At 41.6% G+C, this 25,193-nt stretch overlaps 1 protein-coding gene across 1 annotated transcript in view; it reads left to right on the plus strand.

Moving 5' to 3' along the window:
* The first annotated feature begins 4,876 nt into the window (after positions 1-4,876).
* Positions 4,877-25,193, plus strand: part of NPVF (neuropeptide VF precursor) — a 54,263-nt gene continuing 33,946 nt past the window's right edge. The window contains exons 1-2 of the mRNA XM_075417449.1: positions 4,877-4,964; positions 8,203-8,360. The gene's annotated coding sequence lies outside the window, so the exon portion shown is untranslated. The remainder of the gene's footprint in view (positions 4,965-8,202; positions 8,361-25,193) is intronic.

Below are 25,193 nucleotides of genomic sequence, written 5' to 3' on the forward strand. Positions count from 1 at the left end.
AGGATGTGGGGGTACTGGTGGATAAAAAGCTGGACATGAGCCAACAATGTGCGCTTGCAGCCAAGAAGGCCAAACATATCCTGGGCTGCATCAAAAGAAGCACGGCCAGCAGGTCGAGGGAGGTGGTTCTGCCCCTCTACGCTGCTCTGCTGAGATCCCACCTGGAGTCCTGCATCCAGCTCTGGAGCCCTCAGCACAGGAAAGACATGGAGCTGTTGGAGCAGGTCCAGAGGAGGGCCACAGAAATGATCAGAGGGATGGAACACCTCTGCCGTGAGGAAAGCATGAGAGCACTGGCGTTGTTCAGCCTGGAGAAGAGAAGGCTCTGGAGACACCTTATTGCAGCCTTTCAGTACTTAAAGGAGGCTTATAAGAAAGATGGGGACAAACTTCTTAGCAGAGCCGGTTGCAATAGGGCAAGGGGTAATGGCTTTAAACTAAAAGAGGGTAGATTTAGAGAAGATATAAGGAATAAATATTTTACAATGAGGGTTGTGAAACACTGGAACAGGTTGCCCAGAGAGGTGGTGGATGCCCCATCCTTGGAAACATTCAAGGACAGGTTGGACAGGGCTCTGAGCAACCTGATCTAGTTGACAATGTCTCTGCTCATTGCAGAGGGGAAGTACTAGATGACTTTAAAAGGTCCCTTCCAATCCAAACTATTCTATGAGTCTATGAACGATCTTGTAGGTTCATTATGGGAGGAACAAGACAACCAGTTTTTCAAATATGTCTTTTTTCTAGATTTGTATGGAGCCCACAGAACCTGGGTTTGCAGATAGTTTATTCTCTTTTCATCATGAAAAACAATGTGAGCGTCAGAACAAATAAGCTGGGAGAGAAGTTTTCTTGTGAAGCCCAACCTCAGAGGGATGCTTTGAGGTGTCAAAAGATCATTATAGAATCATAGAATCATTTAGGTTGGAAAATACCTTTAAGATCATCGAGTGCAACCATTAACCTAGCACTGCCAAGTCCACCACTAAACCACATCCCTAAGCATCACGTCTACACATCTTTTAAATCCCTCCAAGGATGGTGACTCCAGCACTTCCATGGGCAGCCTGTTCCAATGCCTGACAACCCTTTCGGTGAAGAAATTTTTCCTGATATCCAATCTAAACCTCCCCTGACGCAACCTGAGGCTATTGCCTCTTGTCCTATCACTTGTTACTTGGGGAAATAGGCCAACACCCACCTCACTACAACTGCCTTCCAGATAGTTGTAGAGAGTGATAAGGTCTCCCCTCAGCCTCCTTTTCTCCAGACTAAACAACCCCAGTTCCCTCAGACACTCCTCACAGGACTTGTGCTCTAGGCTCCTCACCAGTTCTTGGTAAAAGTGATACAAAAGGCACTGTGAGCTGCAGCCGTCGACCATTGCAGTCAATCAAAAGACTTCCAAGGGCTTTGGAACAGACTCTTAAAAAACATTAAGTGTGGAAATACATAAGTCTTTGATAAGTTGCCAATCTCCCAGAGACACAGGCTTTCCTGTCTGGTAGCATTGCATTTCACAGAGAGTAGGATTGCATCAGAGCTTCCCCTCACCAGCTCATCCATCATACATGGCCAGTCTCCTCCTCAGGGGCCTCACAGCCCTTTGTCAAGACCAGAGAAGCCCACCACATCCCAAAATTGCTTTTTCTTTCAAACACACGGACAGCCCTGGCACTCCATCACTTGTCAGAGTCATTAAAATTCTATCAAATACCCCCATAAATTCTCCTGCATGTTTTCCTTTTCCCATTTTGGCTTCCAGTCTGACTTGGGGCTGGTGTCCGGCACCCCTGTCCTGAGCAAGGACAGCCGGGGCCGAGGGAGCTAGAGGGAGGATGGAGGTTTTCCCAGTCCAGCACCACTGCACACTTGTCAAGCCACGGTGAACTACGGGCCAGCTGCCCCAGGGCTTTTCACAGTTCAGATTGTGTTTTGGGGCTGACCATGGCTTGGCTCCAGCCTCTTCCTTCTCCTTGTTGTTTTCTCCCCCTTTTCTTGATACCATGCCACAAGTTTTTTTGTCTCAGGACCAAAGGCAACTCCACAGACTCTTCTGATCCCATAATAGAGGAAATGTAATAGCCATCCCTGGGATCCATCTGACATTAGTCTGAAAACTTCCTTGCTAACCACACAAATACAGTTTTGAAGGAGCTGATGTGAATAGGACTCTGCATTTTTTAATTTCGTGCAATAGAGGGAGTTTTGTTTTCCATTCCTGTGACTGTAGAGATGTGCCAGCTTTAGATGGGCCTGACCAAACAGATAGAAAGGGGAGAAAAGCTCACCAAATGTATTTTCAAGATGTAAGGATCAAATCTCCATAATTAAATTCACTGGCTGTTGGAAACAGGGCATGACCAGGGTTATGGTGTCTTAAAGGAGAGAACATATTCTCTTGTGTGTCTTTGCTATGTCCTCTGTTTGTCTTTAACGTTTTCTGGATTAGCTTCCTGCAAATTTGAGCAGAGACAGCAAATCCCAGTCCAGAGTCCAAGGTCCAGCAGTGTTACAGCACTTTCAGGACTGAAGTAGATCTGTGAAGCTGTTGTGTGAGGAAAAGCAAAACAGTAGGAGTTTACCTGCTCACTGCTCTTGAAAGTTTAAGTCAATCATTGAAACTTGTATCCAGTCTGTCACTGACTATTATCATCAGCTTCTACCTCCAGCTTGTTAATACTGCGTGCAGCTGTTTGTCTTGCTGGTCCCACTGTTTTGACAGACATTGCCAGATACCAGCCAGTTCTGCTTCAAGCACATAAGGCAGGATGGAGGAAAGGATCAACTAAAAAAATCCCTGGAAATAATTTTACGCCCCTCCTGAATTCCACTGGGAAGCACAGTCCCTGCTTTGCTGCCTGCCAAGGGAACGGGGAGTGACAAGGTAAAGCCAGGCAACAGCACCGTAGCCATTCGGGGCTAGGAGAAGCAAGTCCCAAACCAGTTTTCTACGGAGATGGATGTGAGAAGGAGCAATGAATGGATCTACCAGCTTCCACTTTCCCACTCGGGCATGTGTCACCCAGCAGAGCTGACGGGAAACCCCAAGAGGCTCCAGAGGGTTTCAGACAGGCATTCAATTCACTGTTCATTTCAGCAGCAGCCTGTGGCTGTTACAAAGCAAATACATTTTATGGAGCCTCAGGAAAAGTTTCAACAGGAATAAAATCCATGAACTAATCAATCTGCCCAAACTCTGGGGTTTTTTCAGAGCCTGGTCTCTTCTTTCAGAAGCTGCCTTCTGAAAATCTCTCTTTCCTACTTTCCACAGTCTACCGCAGATATGAAGTTTCTTTTTACCAGAGCAGTATCAGCTACAAGAGTTTAAGCTATCAGATCATTTTTTATGGACAATGTAGTAGAGCTGTCAACAAGAACAGATGTGTGGGAGGGTTGAAGAAAAGGCCACACACCTAATGCAAGAAATATTTAGGTCCTTTCCCATGAGTAAAGCCTGAAATCTCCTTGACACTTCACAGGCAGCGCTATTCACAAGAAACTATGTGCATACTGAATAGAGTAAAAGGCTTTGGAGGGCTGATCAGAGAATCCACAGCCACAGTGACTGCTGGCTACTTTCGTCTCACACATGCACACACACACACACACACTCAAAGTAGGGCTGGGAAGAGTATCTGAAAAACTGCTGCTGCTACTGCTGACAGTTTCTTTAACTAAAACACATCTCTCTTGAAAAATAAAAAAAAAGAAGAAAGGAACAGAAATGTCATTTGCTGACATTGTCATTCCCTGCTGCCCAGTAAATAAACATAACATCTCTTTGTCACCAGGGAAACAACATCTATCGTCCAAGGTATGCAAAGGAGAGGTATTTGAGAAACTCAGAAGTCTGAGGAAATGAGTAAATATCTAACCTAGCATTTCATGTTGTGTCTCTCCTGAAAATATTTGCACTTTGATGGTTTTTCTTCTCTCTAACATACAATCATACTTATTTCAGAAAGGCAGACTGTATCTTGGAGACAAAGCTGAAACATTTGCTTAACTTGCTGCCTCTGCCGTGCCTAGCACTTTCTCCCTGTCCCCTGCCAGGGACAGCTTTGTAAATATCTGCCTTATTTGTACACCTAAATAGCACTTGTTTCGCCAGGGGCACTGCATTTGTTCTTCTCATCTTATGCATCAAAGTTAGAAAGGCATTGCCACGAGCAACATAAACGAGGTATTGATTTACATCCGCAAAGCTCTTCTTTTGCCACGTCGTGCAGGCAGTCACCTGGAGATGTGACAAATGTGTTCCGTACTTCCTGGAAGACTGCAATGCCACTGACAAGGACCTGCCCACCCTGCCTGCTTGGGGACAGATGCCCTCTGAGGTGCACCATGCTGGCACCCCCAATCTTCATAGAGATATGCCCTTCATTTACACAACATATGTTACTTAGTACCCGGGCACCTCCTTTTGCACTTCCCCTATCACAGCTGCAGCATGATCAAGGTGAAAACAGTCTATTTTCCTGCAGTCTTTTATCATAAGGGTTGTGCTAACCTGCAGACATTGGAAGAACACCAAGGTGCATGTGAAAAGACCTTCTTGTTTCTAGGTACTAAAGAGCTACAGACTTGGGAAGATGCATCCTCCTCACAACCCATACCACCTCCTGGGACAAAGGAAACCACGGGAGAAAACATTTGCATTTATGAGTACTTCTAGACAGAGCAAACTGTTCCTTGTCAGCTGTCCGAGCCGTGTGCCTTGTACTTCCTTACAGGAAGCTGGCATCACACCGAGGATCATGACGTTCACAAAATGGGCGTGTAAGCAGTGCCTTGCACATTTAATTTGGAAGCAGTTGTACTCCCCTGTAAAGGAAAGAGCCCAGCTCAAGACATTGGCAATTAACCAGCAAGCTGACTGCAAACAGTATTTACATTTCTGCCTACAGTCCAGCTCCAGAAGTCAATGAAGGTGTGGGGTCTGAGCTGCTGAAGCTACACAGGTATGAACAGAAAGCAAGAAACCAGCTTTAAAATGAAAATGGGGAGCAAAGAGTGATTTGAGACCTAGAGAGGGTATTTGAGACCTATAAGGGTGTTATGGTGGGATCACTGCATGAAAACACAGTCGCTGGGTTTCAAACAGGGACAGAGCAGAGTTTAACAGCTGGAAAAGGAGTGACATTAAACCCAGCTGCATTGTCTAGGAAACATCTTATGGTATGCAACAGGAAAGTTATCCAGCAATTATATTCAAAATTACATTTTTTGTTTGATTTATTTGTGGTTTTTATTTACAGTCTTGTGCCTGCCTTAAAGTCTGACTTCAACTCAAGCAAAGCAAGTAGGTGTATTTAAGACTAAATCCTCAAGAGGCATACTTCCAAATTAAGCTCTTCTTCTAGCACGGGTGGAAGAGAGAAAATACATATTGTCTTCTGTTAGCTTCTTTTGTATTAATGAAATTTCTCAAAATGCTTTTCCCGTTCTTGTATTTCCCTATGGAAAAAGTAGAGACATGTATACCCCATGCACAGAAACCAATACCTTAACTGGATGTGCCCAAAAACATTCTGATGCAGACAAGAACCATGAAGGAATTCACCTGAATTTCAGAATGCTGGGAATGGTCATTGGAAAAGATTTAGAAGGTTTTGACAGGTAAAAAAGTCATCAGCTTGAGGATATAGAGTCAATTTTCTATGTTCATAAAGTCTCAGCTCTCACAGCTGTTTACACCCTTCCACAGGAATACAGTTGAGCAGCACACAACCTCAGATCCAAACTTGAGATTTTCCATTCAGTTAATTGGTTTATTTTGGTGAGAATCACTTTCCTTCAGTGCAGCAGCTCCTGGTTTTCACCAGTGTCACAGACAGGAGAACTGATTCCTGCAGAATTTCTCCTTTCTAGTTTTGATTTCTGTTCATTCAAAGAAGTGTCATTAATATTACAAAGTGCCAGTGAATATGGACCCAGCCTCACTCCTGCACCCTTCTTCTGAGCAGCAAAAGAGCAACACCTGATCTCTTCTGTTAGCAGTTTATCGCTTCTTCTTGGGACTGCAACAACTCTTAAACCTGACAAACACACACACACACCCCCCTCTCCCCTAGCAAAACTATTTTTCCTTCATCATCTTTCCACAGGCTCCCGGTGCTGGTCCCTCATGCCCGGGGGTCACCTCCCTGCCTGAGATACAGCCCAAGTTGTGCTCCTGCAAACAAGCCAGACCAAAGTAGGCACAGGTTTTCAGAGGAGTAGCAAGTGGAGTTTGGGTTCATGCTCAGCTTTAGCACTTCAATGTTTCTGCCTTCCTACATTTCTTTGGGTTTTTTTAAGACTCTTTCTTTCCCCCTCATCTCCCTGACATTGTACGCTCTGCATTAATGCATCTCTTTGTCTTCTTTCCACAGATGGATCTCTCTAACCTGTTTTTATTTCTGTTGTGCTGCTCTTCCTCTCTTCCTTTAGCAGTAAAATTTCTCCTTCTCATGCTAACTGACTTTTGGTTTTTCACCCACCTTCTTCATCCTAGACTTCAGACTCTGCTCATACCAATGTACAGCTGTGTAACTATCCATCATCTTTAGTTAAGTAGTCTTCGTTTATCCACTGTGAGAAAATAATTTGTCTGCATTGATTTCTCCAGTACCAATCTTCCCCTGTTTCTTTTTCTCTCATGCCCACTGACACAGCTAGAGTACATGCCCTAGTAATACCTTTCCAACTGTTAACAATTACTTTTTTCCTCAAATACCAAGAGTGGATAAAAGTTCCCCTTTGGACACATTTTTTAACATGTATTTCTCCACATCCTTGCTTTATTTAGGAAAAAGTGCATAAATCCAAATAAATAAACCCAGGCCATTGGCAAAAACCCCAACTTTTGACCTGTAAAAAAATTCTCTTCCCTCCTACAGGTTGCAAATAAAAAAATGGCCATTTTTTTCCATATAATTTCTTGCTGACCTGTGCAGACCTGGAAAGTCAGAGGTGGTACTGGTCAGATGCAGCTATGCTAGCTGAACTACGGCAAAAAGCTGGTGCAGCTTTTGCTTTCACTGTACTCAATCTCCCAAAGTACTCTTGGCCCCTCACTTTCAGGAACATTAAAATTCATTGAGTTTAGCTATTTTTTTTTTATTAAAAAAGGAAAAATGGCACACTTTTTTAGCTTGTGATTAGGAAGTACTCGTTTATTTATAGACCCATTTGTTGCCTAAAAGCATTTCTTTTACATAATTGCGTCTTCAGACTGTTTGCTTATGTCGATCAGAAAATGTATTTTGGAAGATTAGGTCATTTGTACTTGTGCAGATCTGAGCAATAACTCAAATAAAGCAAGGTCAGTTTAAATGAATACCATATCTAGCACAGGGATAAACCTATTAAATTAAAATCACTGATCATAAGACTCTGCTGATCGTGTACTTGCAGTGGAAAATGTCCAATGAAGATACTTTCTATTTACTAATTTATGTCAATGTCACGAAGATGAGATGAAATTCCCTTTAAAGTTGAAATGTGGTTAGTACAGATCAGTAGGTCAAATAGGAACTTATTTCCAGCTGGCAGTAAGTTAAAGCTACTTCTATCAGTGATTGTAAATAGCTAATTGTTGAATGGGTTTTTTCAAAAAAAAAAACAAACAAAAGTGATAAACAACACAGTCAGCCAACTGAAGAAGAAATTACATTTGTAGTATCTATTATTTGGTTTTTGAAACAATATGATAATTCTGTCCATAATATTGGAGTTTCAATCATTCATCAACAAAAGCACAACTTCATATGTATGCCTGTAAACTTTACAAAGGTGCTTAACTTCACACACGAGAGTAGTTCCACTGAATGCAGAGCTGTAGTCCTCTTCTGCCCATGGAGATCAGACTTCCTTTATTTCTAATAGTCAGAATTTGTTGATAATCACTATACTGGATGAATGATTTTCAGGCTGCTTGCAAAATGTTTATGTTAAAAATTTCAATACTTAAATTGCACAGTATTGTCTTTGTTTCTCCTGTGGATGACTGAAATGGGAACTTACTCAATGAAAATATATTCATTCTCAGTGTTTCAAGAAAACAGAGAAGCATATTACTTCAGCTAAAGAATGTATTCAAAGGCTTTGCTGAATGAGGTCCCAGTGCACAATAGAGGAGAGCTGCATAATGGCCATTTTGATAAACATTCACCTCTGCTAAAACTGGAATGCTTCAGAATTTTTCAATATGCACAGAAATGTTGTGGAACAGCTGAAGGCACTGGCCAGCAGGATGCCCAGGAACAAGAACGAGCAGACCTGGGGACCCCCTGCGTGAAGAGCCTTCCATCAGGCTTCTCACTCCTTGAAACCTTTGTGGGTGCAACACAAGGAGGAGATTCGGCACACTTCAGGTAGGTATGCTTGTGAGTTCACAAATCCCTGAGCAATCCCATGAGACTCGAGTTCCTCAACCCCTTAGGTAATGGGAAAGAACAAGCAAAGATGTAAGTCCACAAGTCAGGTTGCTCCTTCTATTTATAAGCTGCTTGTAGACGTATTTTATGTATGCATTTATGTGTACGTAGAAATACACACACACGTAGGAAAAACCTGTAGGCTTTGCATGGGTGGAGGGCCCCCGTCGGTACCACTGCCACAGGACATAAAATTCCTGTCCTGATAGAAATCATGTTGTCTAAATTTTGAAAGGACCCATTCTTGATCCTCTTTCCCACAATCTCAATGCTTGTAAAACACTTCCTGATGTTCCGCGCTGCAGGCTGGCCTTCGGCCGAAGCCCCATGTCCTGCAGCCTGCTGCCTGGTGATCTCACTCATGACGCAGCCATCTGACAACCCTGGCACACGCCAGATGTGACATGTGGCACAGCACCACCTCACCCATTCTGATGGGCTGCAGATGTAACTGTCCTAATTCATCATGCTTGTCATTTTCTCTGTGATGCTATGGTGGTTGTTTACACAAACAGTCCCTCTTGACCTCCCGAGACATGGCAGCTACTTTTTTGCCCCAGTAAAACCTTGCGTTAGTCAGGAGATGGCAGCAGTCCCAATGCCAAGAGATGTTTCATCCACAGAGAGGCTGTGTGCTTTCCCTATACTTGGTTCATCAAGAAGGGATAAGTCATAATTTGTAAACAAAATTGAGTTTACATAAATTTTTGTGATGCAGTCCGCTTCAAGTATCCCCTAAAATGTATCACTTAAAGCTAGCATTAGAAGAAAATGCTATTAAAAGGGCATAAGGTAAACTCATTTAGTTGCTCAAATTGTATAACGCAATGAATTAATATGGTAATGTATCTTCAGAGACCAGAAGTAGATAATAGAGGTGAGCAGAGGTTTTCTAGCTTGGCTTCAGAAAGGCAAAAGTAATTTATCATTCTGTTGCAGTTTTGGAGGGAAGCATTTCTCATTTCTACTGACTCTCCCTCTGAAATTCTCTTAGTTTCATTTTTAAACCATCCAGTTTTTGGGGTTTTAATTTCTTCTTATTTCATATAGAGCTCCTATTGAATTCAGCCATACATAGCTTCCCCTGGAGAGGCAGCAAGCACCAGACACTTTTAGTTCCATCCTTGTGCTTACAGCCTTTAAGGGACTGCAGCAGCCTAGAATTTGCCACTCTGACAGTCAGCTCTCTTATCCCACTAGCATAAGCAGGATACGGAAAAAATAAAATTATCCTTTTTTTTTTTTTTTGCTTTTGTTGTCAGGGTCAGGACAATACTCCAGCTATGATCAGTGCTCTATGCATAACCCAACTCCTCTTCTTTACGGCCACACAAATACACATTATGTTTTTATTACTTACATGCATTGTCCCATATAAGCCTATTTTTAATTAATAGAAAACAAAGCCCTTTCGACCTTATCCACAGGAAATATTGCTTCATTGATGCTAACCATAAATTAAGATGATGCAGCCTGAGTGTCCAACATATTTCTCTCAGGTAACATTCTTTCAAATATTAAACAGGGAGAGAAAAGAAGCGAAATTCTATTACTAGACCATTGGCATCAAGATGGACTCTGTAACTGCTAAAGGCATATCAGAAAGAGAGATTTCGTTGTGCCATAACAGCTGCAGAAAGTAGAGAAAAATATCTGATACAACTGAAACAGAAGGAAATTTTAGCAATGCAAAATCAAGTTGCCCAAATGGGAATGTCATCTGATGCTAGAGTGAGGCAAATGTCTTCAAAGAAATTCAGTGGAGAAGAAAAACCTTTACAGAGGAGAATAAAAGCTGCTGTACAAACACATACTAATTAATCTTACTAATTTGTCTGTATAATTAGATAGTCTCTTTGGTTTTCCTTTTGGTTCTTTTTTTTATCTTCAAGCAGGGCACAGTGGTAGCAATACAAAATATTTTACTTTGCCTTACGTATGCTGAACTTTGGCAAACAGTGGATATCTCCTCACAAATGAGCTGTCACAAATTACTCCTTGTTTGGTGACGAAATCCTTGGTCTACATCATAGCTACAGGAAGCCTAATCAATTATGCTCCTAAAATGAAATAAGAGCTCTATGGTGCCAGGGGCATAGCTCATCAAATTAATTACAAGACAAGTTTACATATTGAAGTATCAGTTTATGGAGGGACTAATAACTTCTGGTGAGACTTTGACAGGATACTCACAAAGATTATGAAAACAGAAAAAACATTTGCAACTGGCTACTCAGTGGCTTGCGTCTCGCAGCTGTACGTCCCAGCCGTCACCCAGGGTCTGCCCCTTTCCTTTGTCAGATGCAGACAGATATCAAACAATACTGCAATATCATTACCCATGCGGAGAGCACAGAGCCATCCCCCTTAGCTGCCAGCATCCACTCAGGCAAAGTCTTCTCTTTGCCTCTCTTTCCTACAATTCTATGCTACTTCTTAGGAAAATCTGCAGATTATGGCAGTGTGGGGAAAACCGAACTAATTCTTAAGACTGAGCAACCCCTACAATGAAAAAACAGGATGGTGTTAGTGGCTGCAGTGAGGACAAGGCTCCAGGGTGAGCCCTGGGGTCCCAGGGAATCCAGCAAGGACTGAGACTTCGTAACTGCCCCGACCTCAGAGCACTTCAAATGATAATGGGAAACAGGATTACTCAGGCATTGGTGTTTGCTCAACTGTGGAGCATAAAAATGTAGAAGGTGAATAGTGACAGATGGCAGATCTTTGGGGAAAACAAGTAATTTTAATGGTAGAAGCAAACAAAGCAAATTGTGGCATGGATTAACGTGGAGCCTTTCATGCAAAGATTGAAAACGTGTTGCTAGTGAGCCCACCAAATGAGTGAGAAGGCAGGTAAATAGCACCATAACCATTACACCACTGACTAAACTAAGGCACCAAAAGGTCAAGCACCTTGCCAGTATACTGCAACCTGAGGCAATAACACAGGAATGCCACAGCCAGCAGTGGGTGCCAGCCACCGGCTTTCACTGGCTTGCTGCATCACCTCCTGGTCTGGCTAAAGCTGTTTAATGAATTGCCTTTATGAAGCTTCAAGACACTGAGACCCATGTAGAATGCCAAATGATGAATAGCTTGCCTCAAAGATGCCATTCATAATCAAATCTTAAATGTAATTCAGCTGAATGGAGTTATTGCTCTACTGTGTACCATTTACAAGCCCAGATGCTGGTCTCTGCGAACTGGCATGGTATCTTCTTCTGAAAGGCAAGCTGTGAGCTATCCTGCAGGGGAGCTTGAGAGCGGGCTGCACAAAACCACACAGATTAACTTGTCACGGAATGGGATACAAGAGAAATAAGATGTGTGAAACCGGGGTGTGCACAGGGGTGTGCATGTCTATGTATAAGCATCTTAACTTTTGAATGCATTGGCCAGTTTCAAGCCGGCACGACCCACAGGTAGCAATCTGGGAGATGCTGTGGTTTCCCAAGTATTGAGTATGGGGAAAACAGGTTGCTCAGCAGGCAAGAGGGGCACCCTATCCATGACCCACCTGGGAAAAAGCCTAAACCATGAGCCAAAGACATCGGCCAGAAAAGTTGAAAGGAAAGTTTTACAGCACCTTAAAGCAAATCATTCAACTCCCAAGCACAAAGTACAAGTGTGTTCTTTAAATTATCATTACAGAGTTCCTTGTTACTTAGACTGGGCAACAGATTTTCATTTAAATGGAGGTCTCCTCAGAAGTGCAAAGGGTCCTTTGGGGAGGTGCAGGGGAGGAAAAATGTAATTTTTCAGGCTCCAAGTGTTCTTTTGTGTTTTATAAACAGCTGAGTGACAGCCTAGTGATTAATAAGTTACATAAATAATTATAAGCGACATGTAGCTGAATCTTGTCCACATTCCAGACATGCTACATTAAATAAAGAGAATTCTGCTCTTCCCCTCAGAAGAAAATTTATCTGGCAACAGCAGATAAATCAGAAATGATACTGTTAAAGCACATCCAGTTCTTTGGAGAGACAGCTCATCAAAACCAGAAGTTTCTACTGAACACACTTTCTCAAGCAAATTACTTCAGTCCTACCTAGTAGTCATTCAGTATAAAAAATCACTTTCTTCTTTTATCCATCCTCTCTGAGCTTATTATTTATCCAGAAGTGCCTGTGCGAAGAAGAGTTTTGTGTCACTACAGCCTCATGCATAGGAAGGTAAACACTAGTTTGCATTACCGACACTGGACCTCACTGGGAGGCTCATCAGATGTGTTTAATTGGTCATGTTTTACAGCCCCATCAAGAAATTCAAGTTGAATTGATCCCCCTTCCTTGGGTTAGGTACTGAAAGAGACAAAACTAAAGACAGCGCCTACCTATGTTTTCTGTTGTAAAGACAGATTTACAGTACATAGGAACTGAGTGGTATCTCTTTTAGCTGTTTCTGAGGTTTTTAAGAGTACTTTTCTGTCTTTCACAGCAAAACTTAAGAGGATGTAATAGAAAAGAGTAGTTTGGCCCACCACAGTGCCATAAGGTTAGGAAGCACCTTTGTTTGAAACCCAGCTGTGCCCCAGGGTCTCTGCGTTGTGTGAAGGGCAAGGATGTGACCTCCAGTTAGAAATTTGTATGGCAGGAGTGATCCCAGTGTTCAGAAAACATTGAGAAGTATTTTGAAATGTCTCTAAGATGATTTAAAAGTACTAACTAATGCTAAGCACCTCTCTTCCCCCAAAAATTCTTTTTGTGTGTGTTATTCAGGTGTATATATGTGACTGCGATCCTCTGACATCTCTCTTTCTGTGAGTGCTTCATGCCTTCTTTGCTTTTACAGGGAAAGGGGATCACATAAGGAGCTACTTCAGTGTGCAATAATTTATGCCATTTTCATCTTATAACACTGAGTGATTTTCTATATTTTGGAGTTCTAATGAGCTTGTGGAAACAGTAAAAAAGGAGAATTCTGGTAACAAACACTGTTCTTTCAGTGAATTTCAATAAAACACTGATCATCTGGTATATCATCTTAGCAGACAGTAGCCGCCTTTCCAAGAAATGTGATTACTTCAATAATGGAAGTGTATTTTTAATGACTTAGATTGTGAAATGAGACATCATTTCCTAGATTCGTAGATCTTAGGGCCAGAATGATGATCTGCTGCCAGTTCTCTTGTAAAAATGCCACAAATTATTTCACTGCTCTTCCTGAAGCAAATGCACTGCTTCTGGTGAAACTAAGCATAATTTTTCCCAAAGTGGATTTAGTTGGTTTATTGACAGCACTTTAACTTTCTATATTTACATTAAATTGCATCTTCATTCCTTTTCTTGCACTTAATTGACCATTTTTAAGGTGGGTGGTTAAATCACAAGAAGAACACTGACTCCTAAAACCGTATCTAGACATACATAGACAGTTACTTAAATTAAGTTTCAGTATAGCATTCCCAGAACAGGAGTCCTGCATTGTTATTTTCCAGTTACCACTCCTGGCAGGTGCAGCAGTGATGCTGGTGGCATGACTGGCAGCGGCAGCCATCAGCTTTTTACTGGGCCATGTATCCCTTCAAAATGGGTTGCATGCTGGGATTAGCTCATCAGCTTTTCTGAGGATTACATCACATACTCAGAGACTTTTTTTTAAGGGTTTCTCATATACGAATGTTTTAGCCTCAAAGCTCCTGCCCAGCACCTGAAGAAGCAGAGAATTTGCCAGCACATCTTAGCCATTTCTTGCCTGCCCGCTCCATGAGGTGCAAGGATGAGCAGTTAGCCCTTGCTTTCCAGGCTGTGGTCATGGGCAGGGAAAACCTGCCAGCACCCATGAGATCTTCTATACGAATTTTGTCTTCCTGACTTTCTTTCTTTTCTAACTAACCTTGATCTCTTGTTTTCCCCAGTGTACATAAAGACCTTCTGGCAGAAATGTCACCTTTAATCTGCTCCTTACACTTATGTAGTACATGCTAGTGACCCCTATTTTATTTTGCAAACTTCACCCTGACACAGCATCAGCTTCATTTCCCCATTTAGGTCGTAGCCAAGCAAAACTCACCTTGTTTTCATCTCTTGTTGTAATTCATTCAAAGTTCTTCCAAGAAATTCCACGATTTATTCTGTCATTTTAATCTGTTCTGGGGAAATAGATTATCCAAACAGATGCACACTTTATTTTTAGTTTCTGATTTGTAAGCTGCAGTGAAAGTGGAAAAAATGCAATCTTCAGTAATAACTGAAATTTTCAGGGAAATTCTGATCCATCTCGGTGACTATATGAGAAATGCAATCAAGCAAGGCAAGAGCTCAAAATATACTGCTGAGATATGGGTGAGACGGGAACATTTGCTTGTTTATTATGGCACAGAACTACTGTGAAGAACAACCCTCCCTCTTCTCAGGCTCCAAGTTCATTGCAAAAATAAAATCCTCCAGCAACTGATGGAGATACCATATAACCACATCAAGTGTCCTCTGAATCCTTATATGCTGTTTTTGTGGCTGGTTGAAAAATGAACCCAAGTATGAATTTCAAATGTTTCTTTCTGTCTTACCATACTGCACATCACAGTATTGTTCTCTCAAAAGTAGCTTTCAGGAGAACAGCTCAGAAGACAACATGCTGCACATCATGTGCAAAATGTTATAACTGCTTTAGTTGCACAATGCAATTTTTAAAGGTTTTGACTTTATAAACAATGAATGGATCTTATGAAAATGAAAGCCATAGAAATAAATCATCCATCAGTAATGAAAAAATGAATAATTTCTATTTGTCAAGGTATAATGATGTCACCACCCATTTATCCTCTGCACTTAAAGGTTGAAGCTGTTCAACAAATCTCTCCTGAGCCACATACATCTGTTGCTCTAACGGTGGCTATACCAAAGCTTTCTGATTAGTTCACACATCATTCATCAATTAGAACAGAAGGTAAAAGTTATTTCTCCCTACCCACAGTGCTTCATTAAAAAAATAACCTTTAATATAATGAACGACAGCAGAATCGAGAAATAAATAAGATGAGAGACGGTGCCTTAGGAGGTCACTCTTTGAAGAATTCCAACTTTTTCTAGAGCAGAGGGAAACAAGGAGACATTGGCAGAGGGGGATTTAACATCTGGCACGAATACAGGCTTTTCTGTGGCTCAACACAGTGGCTATTAGTACAAGCAGACACATTTGCTATGTTACATGTCGCTATATAGAGGAAATTACTAAATAATGAGAATGCAGTGCTACTTCTACCAAAGTTTGCATTAAGTTTTGTACGTACTAGTAATTTATTCTCAAAACTCTTGCAAAGCAGAGTGGAGCATTTTAACCAGTTCCAACCAATTCCAACAAGGTAGCTGTGTGATTTGTCCAGATTTTCGTATGAATCTTTAGCTGAGTGGTGCATATGCTGAAAGACAGAGTTCCTGTTCCTCCAAACTTATTAGCAAACAACTCTTTGGGTTCACAGATAGGATATTCAGCTAAAGGTGAAAGAAATGCTTGCTGTTTTCAACAATTTATTCAGAGCGGCATCAACAAAAGAGACCCATCGTGTCCTCCCCAAAAGTGCATACAGCCTTATCTCCATGCCCCATAGCCATGCAGGTAGCAAAGGCTTTCCTTGAGGACAGGCGACTGTGACTTCCTTCAGGGAGAGGAGCAGACCTGAATCCAGACTCCCCGTTTTAGGTGAATGTCCTAACCATTAGGCTACTGGGTAGTCAGCATGAATCTAGCCCAACACTTTCTCTTACAAGGGCCCCAAACACAACTACTTCTATTTTGTTTGGATTTTCTTTCTGCATCTCAGGTATGACATTTTGTGTTAAATTAATCCATTTTATTAGGGCAGAGGTTGAAGGAGGATATTTGTTTTGCCTTTTAAAGTAATAATAGTAACTACTAATTCAATCCAAATTGAATTCTTTTTCTTCATTTGGTTTGTCCAGCAAATCAAAACAGGCTGAAGTCAGGTATTCATTTGTGAAACTGCTGCAACTACAGAATTAGCTGCCCTACCTCTATGTCCTGCATCAAACAGGGTGAATAGCTTAAGTCACAGCCAGATGACAGGGGTCCTTGGGTGATAAAAATGAACGTATTTTCATTTATCGGGAAAAGGACCTGGAGCAATTGCAGGGACAGTTATAACACCTCACTTCAAGGACAGTAATGCACTACAGCGGGATGGGAACATGGACAGCCCAGGCTGCTTCTCAGGTGGATCCCCGACAGCACCTTGAGCTCTTTGTGTTGCTCCAGCGGTGGCTGCCCAGGCACTGCAGTGGGTGCTGCTGGGAGCCTTTGGCACTGACGACATGTGATGCATTTCATACATGTCCCAAGATCTGGTTTCGACTAGACCAGCTTTGCAGAGCCCTGTCCTCACTGTCTTAGTGACTTCTCATGGCTGTCCAGTCTGCAAGTCAAAGCACGTTTTTTTCTCTCACAGTGCCACCAGTAACATTAGTGTAAACCCTGAACTCATTTGTTTCCCACTATACCTTCGTCAGCAGTAATTATTTCAGCTGAGCAGAGAATTCAGACTGGAGACTGAGCTCACCACCCATTTAGTGTAAAAGATACAGGACTGGGCTCTAAGCTGCTGACTGCCAGGGTGTGATAAGCCCAGAAGCAATCTCCTTTTCAGTAACAGCAGTCACCAGCTTTGGTACATGGCACTCATCCACAGCCAGGAAACACTTTCAGGCTCTTGCCAGCATCCCTGTGACTGTCATCTCTATTATATCCCCTGAATTGATTTTGCAGAGTTACAGCAGCCTGTGTGAAGTACACAAAATTGGTGAAAGCTGGAGGTGGATTTTCCATCAATCCCAATGGGCTTATTTTGGTGTAAGTCAATGGGAAATTAGAGTTAGGGGCAGGACATCTACTGTGGATTGTGATGCAGAAGGTAGCAGTCTTGATTTTCAGTTTCCAAATTGAATTTTCTTTGAGAAACAGTCAGTGGAATCAAACCAGCAGACAACTTGGCCATATCTTTTCTTTATAGTCTCTCTTAGTTAGGAAGCACAGTTTGTAGTCTGAGTACCAGTCATGCTGACTGTACAGCTGTCAGCACTCAAAACACTGTTGCTGACTCGGTCCGGGTTCAGTTTTGCCACCCGTAGGAGAAGCATCCAGGGAAACACTTGGTATAGGCTGCCATATATTTTCCCTGTATAGTCACCCTGGTCTGGTAGGGATGGAGTAGTGCAGGGGATGAGATGACCCCATTCATTCCCCATAAATGGGATGACGTTTCTGGAACCATTTCCTATACGGAGCTGGGAAGAGACAGAGCTATGCCCTCACAAACAGTCTGAGCAGACATGAGCAAAGCTGTCACACAGCCACCTCCTTAAGATCCGTGGTTTCAAGCAGTTGACAATGTCAGCCTATGATTAAGGAAGTTTGATGAGTCAAGCAAGATGCTGTAAATCTTTATGTCCATTTCCTCCAGAGTGAAAAATTTCTTAAGAGCACTCATGGCTACAGGAGACAGCCAGGACCACTTCCCTCTTCTGAAACATGCAATGAAGTAAAGCTTGCTCAGAACCATCTCACCGTTCCTGGCTTTATGCAATGAATTAATTAATCCCACATTAGCATGGGGATGGGCTTCCTCCCACTGTGGGTATTTTCTTCCATCTGTAATTTCTATTCTCTTGAAAGCTACTTAGAAAAAGCACTGTTTCCTATTGATCAGCTGGAATTTTCATTATGCCCATGGGTTATGCATGCAGAGCAGACCGCACACAAATGTGATATTCTAATGCTGATTGCACTTGGTTTTCTCCCATTTGTTACCTATTGATTTTCAGGGCTTTGGTATAACCATGCCTGCAGTTAGTAAACCCCCCAGTGTCCCAGTGGAATGACACAGCTTAAACAGTACAGTGTATTCATGCCTGGATGTGCATTTGTGCAACCTGCGAATTTCAAGAGCTATAAGCACAGGCTCTCCTCTACAAAATACATTTTAAGAGCTGACACTGAAGTTAATATGAAAGTTCAGAGGTGCAAAATAATTTAAATGCACAGAAGAGGTAGCAATAATGTTTCTAAACCAAGGCAGTGAATTATGTATATAAGAAATATTAAAAATGCAAAGCTGACTATTTACATTCGGAATGCCCCCTAGCTGTTACCAAGGATCAGGAAATTGCTTTATGCTGAATTCAAGGGCATACTACTTAGTGCTGTATTTAAGTCAAGGAGGAATATCACTCATTTTTATTCTGCCACTTAACTTGGTTTTATGTAATCTGTCTGATAGCCGAGTCAGTTGTCTTATATTATTTTCTATCACAGAGAGAAAATATATAGTTCAATCACTAAACCTTTGTTTTCAACCGGTTCTGAGATCCATCAGAACCATATTGTTACATGTAAATCATGGGCTGTCATCAGTCCAAGAGGATGGAAATAACAGCATTGGACTGTGCTTTCCCAAATCACTTTTGGATAATCAAGGCAGAAAATTAAACTTCTTCATCAGTTGGGAAATGTGTAGATGATGTGGAACAATCAAATGACGCCTGGTTTGCTTGCAGGGAGTGGGGGTAAGGTATCATGTCAGGGCATGAGGGTCTAAAAAAAGAAGCCTGGTTCATCTAAATGGATTTAAACCTTGCCTGGGATGACATTTATAAGCGAAATTTTCTTTTCCTGGCCCCCAACTGCAAGAGCAGTGACTGTGGGCTGGACATGAGCAAGTGGCATAAACAAGAGCATGAGCAAGTGCCATCAAAATTGGTGAGGAGGCAAAGATCTTAAGTCACAGGTAGCAAACACACTGACTGCTGTGGTCAAAGCTCCCATATTCCAGTCACTAGCAGGGTTTTTTCTGTAGTCTTCACAGCAGGGGGAATTAAAGTAAAAATAATTTTACAATCCAGTAGTTCCTGTCTGTCTCTAATCATATAGTGTGTTTGCCAATTCTATGTTTTCCACCCTGACCAGTGAAAATCAACCAAATTTTCACAAAGCTTTTATTTAAAGTCAGCTTCACTTCCACAATCTACTAGACATGTGCCAGGAAAATACCACAAAACAGCTGCTTCCACCTATAAATTTAAAATAAGAGTAAGAATAAGCAGAGGACTGAAATGGAGCTTACACATCTCTCACTCATAAGCCTCTGCATGCTGACCCAGAGACAACAACTTTTTTGTGTTCAGAAAGCCAGCACTCCTAACCAAGCCTGGATGTAAATGTCTGATCCAATTAATCCCAGCTCACTGCAGTAAACAAAAGGAAAATGTAGCAAGGATGGACATATGCAAGGGCAAGATATGTTTAAGCAGACAAGCAGTTTGCTAATGTATCTGTTTACCTCCATTTATATTATAGATGTACCATAATATTATCTTCTGTTTTCTGCAGCCCTGATATTTAATGAAAAACTAAAATAAAAAGCATTTGAAGTGCATTAGATGTCCCATGAGTCTCCCCATTCCAATAACTGCACAATACAGTATGAATACAAACTTTCCAAACTGCTACATCCTTACAACTAAAAAAAGCGATCTTTTCCTCATCAGCTCTCCCAGAACAGCCTCTCAGAGAACAGTGCAGAGAGGGGGAATTCCAGCTGTGTCAGGTCACAGTTTTGCTTCTGTCTTTGATGCTAAGTAAAGATTTAGGCTTGGAGGTGGTACCAAGAGAAAACTCTTGTATACTGCCATCAGGATATTTCAGCTCACAACAGCAGTAAGCTGTCAAAACTGACAAACTGGCCTCACTTGATCTCAAGAGAGTCACCCCAAGTGTAATTCTGGAGTTCTTGTGGGATTGTCTGTTTTCCTGAAAAGACCAGGTCCCTCCTGATGATTCAAAGAACAATGTTTATTGCATATGTTGGTCACTTCTTAAACAGAGGGACAAAAGATGGTAGGAGAATTACAGTTAAAACCAGGAAGTAAAACACTGGAGATGAAATTCAGATATGGGAGTAAGAAACTTCCATTAAGAGACATTGATGTGAGTCTCTGAGTGCAGCTCACTAAGGGGAAGAGCAGAGCTAGAAAAGTGAACATCTACTTAATGAATATCAGAAACACAGAGGCAGGAAACAGACAAATCAGAGGTCATGTGTTGTATCACCCGTGTCAAAAAGAAGCGAGGAAATAAATGAGACTTGCAAGAAAATACTAAATCCATTAGAATGGGGGCGGCTGGGGAGGGAAGGTTGACCACAGGGATAGAAACTAGCAGAGTGTCTGCAGAAGGAAATGAAGACTGGATTCACAAATCTTTGGCAATTACTGTAACAGAAGACTTCTGGCAGACATGGCCTTCGTCTGTGTTAGGGGCAAAAGAGCAGTGAAGGGGATTGCACTGTACGGCACATTGCGGGACAAGAGGAACAGCTGCTCCAGAAAAGTGGTGTTACAGAACAGAGGGCTGAAGCTCACTGTCTGCTGGGCATCACTGCTTGAAAGAATAGGAGGAAATCTCCATTGAGAAACCCAGAGGAAGAATACTGTTAATGCTTCAGCCTGACATATTTTGTTTAGTATTAAAGGGCAAATTTATGCTGACTTAAATCAATATCAAATCAAGACTGGAATCTGTTTTATGATCATGAACAGTGAACTCCTTACTGCTGGAGTCATAAATGATGTCACATTTCAGCAGTCCTGTGGCTGCCAATATTCGGGCCAGAAATGTCCATTTTAATTAAAAACTTTAATCTGAAAGACAAAGTGTCACTTGCTGACAGTAAGAAGTACTCCTTCATGCTCCTCACGCACTTCTGAAGCTCTGTGCGAAGCGAAGCCAGTCTACGTACTGCTCAGCACCGTCCCGACCCTCTGACAAGGCCCTGCCTGAAGACAAACCTACAATTTGCATTGTCAAAGTAAGTTTGATATGAGACCTGAGAAGAGCATAGGTCTTGAGCTGGCCTTTGGGGATGAAGGAATGCCACCTACTTGTGTACAGCATAACCCAAAAGTACCCTGTGCACTTCATCAGAACTTCACTGCGATTGGGAAGCCCACTCCCTTATGTCCCTCCCCAGTACCAGAGACACGTAGTGTGTGCTTTAAAACAGCAGTGCTTAGCCTGGCTTTGCTATTATTTTCGCTTGGCATGGGCTGGACCCAGGATCCCCTAAAGGCAGGTGTATTTCACATCTGAGTCTTTGAATCAGATCCCAGAGGATTAATTTCATCAAGGGTTTCACATCCTAGAATGATTGAAACCAACAGAGACCTTTGCCACTTTCTTATTTATGTTGCCCCCCTTTGTGAATACATGCCAATGACTGGGAAGGCTGCACTACAAGGTCATTTTTTCTGCCTTTCAAAGTCAAGCATTATTTAGGCACGTGTCAAAACTTTCATAGGTCTTAAGGATTAAACATGAGCCACAGGTGTTTCTCAGGAATGAAAAGGTTTGCTGGCATGGGGGATGTTGAAATAATTTCTCCCATAAATCCAAAGACTGTCTAGTGGCCTGTGAAGAGGAATGTCAGGAACTAACTCCCTCTTGCTGGACTCCAAATCTGTGGTGTAGATCCATGAAGACACAGAAACATCAGGATCTCATCACCATGAGGTCCATTCCCAGGTCAGGATTCCCTCCGTGGCCTGTGACTGATGGCTCACCACAGCCGAAATCAACTCACCCTGTCAGTAAAACTTTTCCAGCATAGTGACAATTACAAGCTCTTCTGCTGGATCAGTCACCTTAGAGAAATAGTAAACTTGGAGATTTCATCAGACAGAAACAATGTCAAGTCAGAAACTCTAGTCTTGTAAGTCCTTCAAAGTAGCGGAGTATGGTTATTCTGCTGTTGTGAAACACATCTGTGTATATCCACTGAAGTAGCATGAATAAGGGGGATTTGCTTAGCTCTTTGTCTCTTTCAAACAGAGAAAAAATATCTTCTCTGCAAAAATTAATGCCTGCTTATAAATTCTAAGGCTAGCTGTCTGTTTTGCTTTTAAATTTTCCCCAGATATCTCAAAATTGCTTTCACAACTGTAGGCTGACATGATGATAATCTAAAAAAGACAGTTTCTAATTGGAGCGGGACGTACGTTACAGTCATGCCGTTTTACAATGGGAAAGTAATGTCTTCCAGTTCATATGTTACGATAATTCCCCTTGAGAAATTGTATTGCTTCTCCTAGATCAAATTTTTGCCTGTATGCTGAAGATCGTCTTGTAGTAAAGGACTGGAAATATTCTGGGAATTTCCACAAAAAGCTTTTGTGGAAGAGATTATGGTTTAACATACTACACATGCTCCATGGAGAGAATTCAAAATCTACAGCAACATGTCTGGTGTACAATTAACATCTTGTTTTACCTCTGCTTTTCATTTCAGAAAGACTGACAAAAGCATATTTAGACAGAAAATACTTTTTTACACATCTCACAAATTAAGGAGTAGAGTTTATTACTTTAAAATTTAATTGAAAATCTACCTTTTAATTCAGAGAGGTAATTTTTTTTCTGTAGGCACACTTCTTCCACCTTTGTCTAAAATAATTTGTACTAGATACTCTTTGACCAAGAAAATTCAACAAAATAAGCTGACAATCCAACACAGTGTAATCCTTCTTATCAGTAATACAAGAATATTACTTTTAATTGCTTTATTTGAAAATGGCAATAACATCCTATTAACCTGGAAATTAACTTTGGACAACTATTCCTATGAGATAATATATGGATTTCATTTCATTGAAACTTCTGTCTTTATGTGAGTAGCTTTCAGCTAATTTTGTTGGCTGAAAATGGGTCCCCCTATTTCATTTAAATGGGGACAGAAGTAAATGGAATGTAAAGTTTCACAGGGAGATCCAGGTCTTTGTCTTTTGTCTCTATGAAAAATCCTCTTCCTCACAGTGCAAAGGTTAGTCCGTAAATTATGATTTAACTTTTCTCTACCAAAGTTCTCTGTCTTTGCCAGCATTAGCTCCCTTGCTATGCCAGGAGGCAAGGTCCAAGAATGACAGGTAACACTTTCACTGATTGAACCTGGTACTTGCAGAACTGCCCTGTTTGACAAGGTATTTGAGTACATTCAATAGCAGCAGCCACAGGGTATGTATTGGTCCAGCAGCAGCAACACTGCCAGCTTAGCCCTGACCTGGTGCTCATTGCACCCTGACTTATGTGCAGTGATAGAAGTTACTCCCTACTGTGGAATACAGCACAAAAACTTCAGTGTTAACTTCTACCTGCAGGGTCCCGCGCCTCTGAATTCCTTTCGTTTTCCCTGATTTCCATTTAGTCCAGCTTTTCTTATTCCCAGGGTCAGGCCAACTTTGACAACTCACAAGAGTCATCATATATTTACTCTAGGGTCTCTCCTATGGGTGGTCCCAACAGGTCATGGAGGACATACCACTCTGCGGTGAATACAGCAACAGTTGTACAAGGAAGACAGTGTGACGGCAGCCCTGCTATCCTGCTCTCCACATCAGAGTGATAATCCCCGTGACAATTACACCATCTAACACTCCAGTCAAAGAATTAATGTTCTATAATCTCCATTCAACAAAATTCTGAAGTATCTGCTTAAGATGTATGCCCTGCTGCCTCCGGAGTCAAAAAGATTAGTCATGTACTTGCAGTTAAACACATGCATGAGTATTTAATATATTTTAATGGTACTGTACATTCATTCATCTGTTAAATGGCTGCAGTCCTGGATGTCCCCACTAGAAACAGGTTGAAACTCATACATCAGATGCCTTCGGCTCACCAGACTCTGTTCTATGGCTGGAGAGGGATGCATAAGCAGAAATTTTGTATCCCGCAACAATAGGTAGATATAGTTTTTTGTAGAATGAGATGAAGTGTTTTTTCTCTGAAAGAATACTTCCAGAAACTAATGAGAAAGGGGACTACAGGAAAACATATCTGTAGGAAAACACAGCTGTACTTGAAATGCGCTTTCCCTGCTCTCTCTATGGCATGCAACAGACCACAGATGAGGTTGTGCCAACTCACACAAACTGAGAACCATCAAGCTGGACTTTCACCATATATTTTCATTTTCAGCTTCTGGATCTTCTATATTCTTTAATTTAGTCTGTTAATTTTCATAACATCAACTATTGTTCTGATTTTATTCTGAGATTTACTCATCAAACAATAAATAGCCTGGTTATCACTGAGCTAAGTGAATCCTATTTCAGGTAAATGGTTTTTGACTATTATTATAGTTTACACTTAATTGCTGAACAGAACAGCAATCAAAACTTTTTCTTCTATTGGAATAATTCTAGTCAGTAGCAGCTTCAAGAATTATAATTCTTTAGGTTACACCAAGTAGAAGAAAACTTTACTTCTCAGCAAGTGTGTCACTTCAACATGCAGTTGTTTAAACAACCTACTATGCAGTGCAAGAGGTGGCTTCAGCAGCACAGTCACCCAGGGTGGCTGTAGACCTGACTTAACCAACCACTTAAGGTGAATTTATGACAGCTTTGCATGATAAAAGCAACATGGGTAGCTAAAGCATACCAACCAGGCTGGACAGGGATATTTTACCATAAAGTGCCATATGGTCATTTACAGATTTACAAATTCTGTTGAGACTTTAAGCAATTATCTGATAATGAGATACCATAGCAAGAGATGTACAGACTGTTATTCTCTATTTTAGAAGAAAAGCAGAGAAGAACACTGCGTCACCTTGCACAGGACTGGAATAGATTCTGGTTTCACTGCACTGCTAATGCCCCTTAGGTCTTAGCAGCAGTAAGTTTCTTAGCAAGGAAGAGATTCAAAGTCCAGGCCACTGGACTCTGATTCAGGTCAAAATATGAACAAACACACTAGCTGAAA

Source organism: Opisthocomus hoazin, chromosome 4 (genome assembly GCF_030867145.1).
Source record: "Opisthocomus hoazin isolate bOpiHoa1 chromosome 4, bOpiHoa1.hap1, whole genome shotgun sequence".
NCBI lineage: Eukaryota > Metazoa > Chordata > Aves > Opisthocomiformes > Opisthocomidae > Opisthocomus > Opisthocomus hoazin.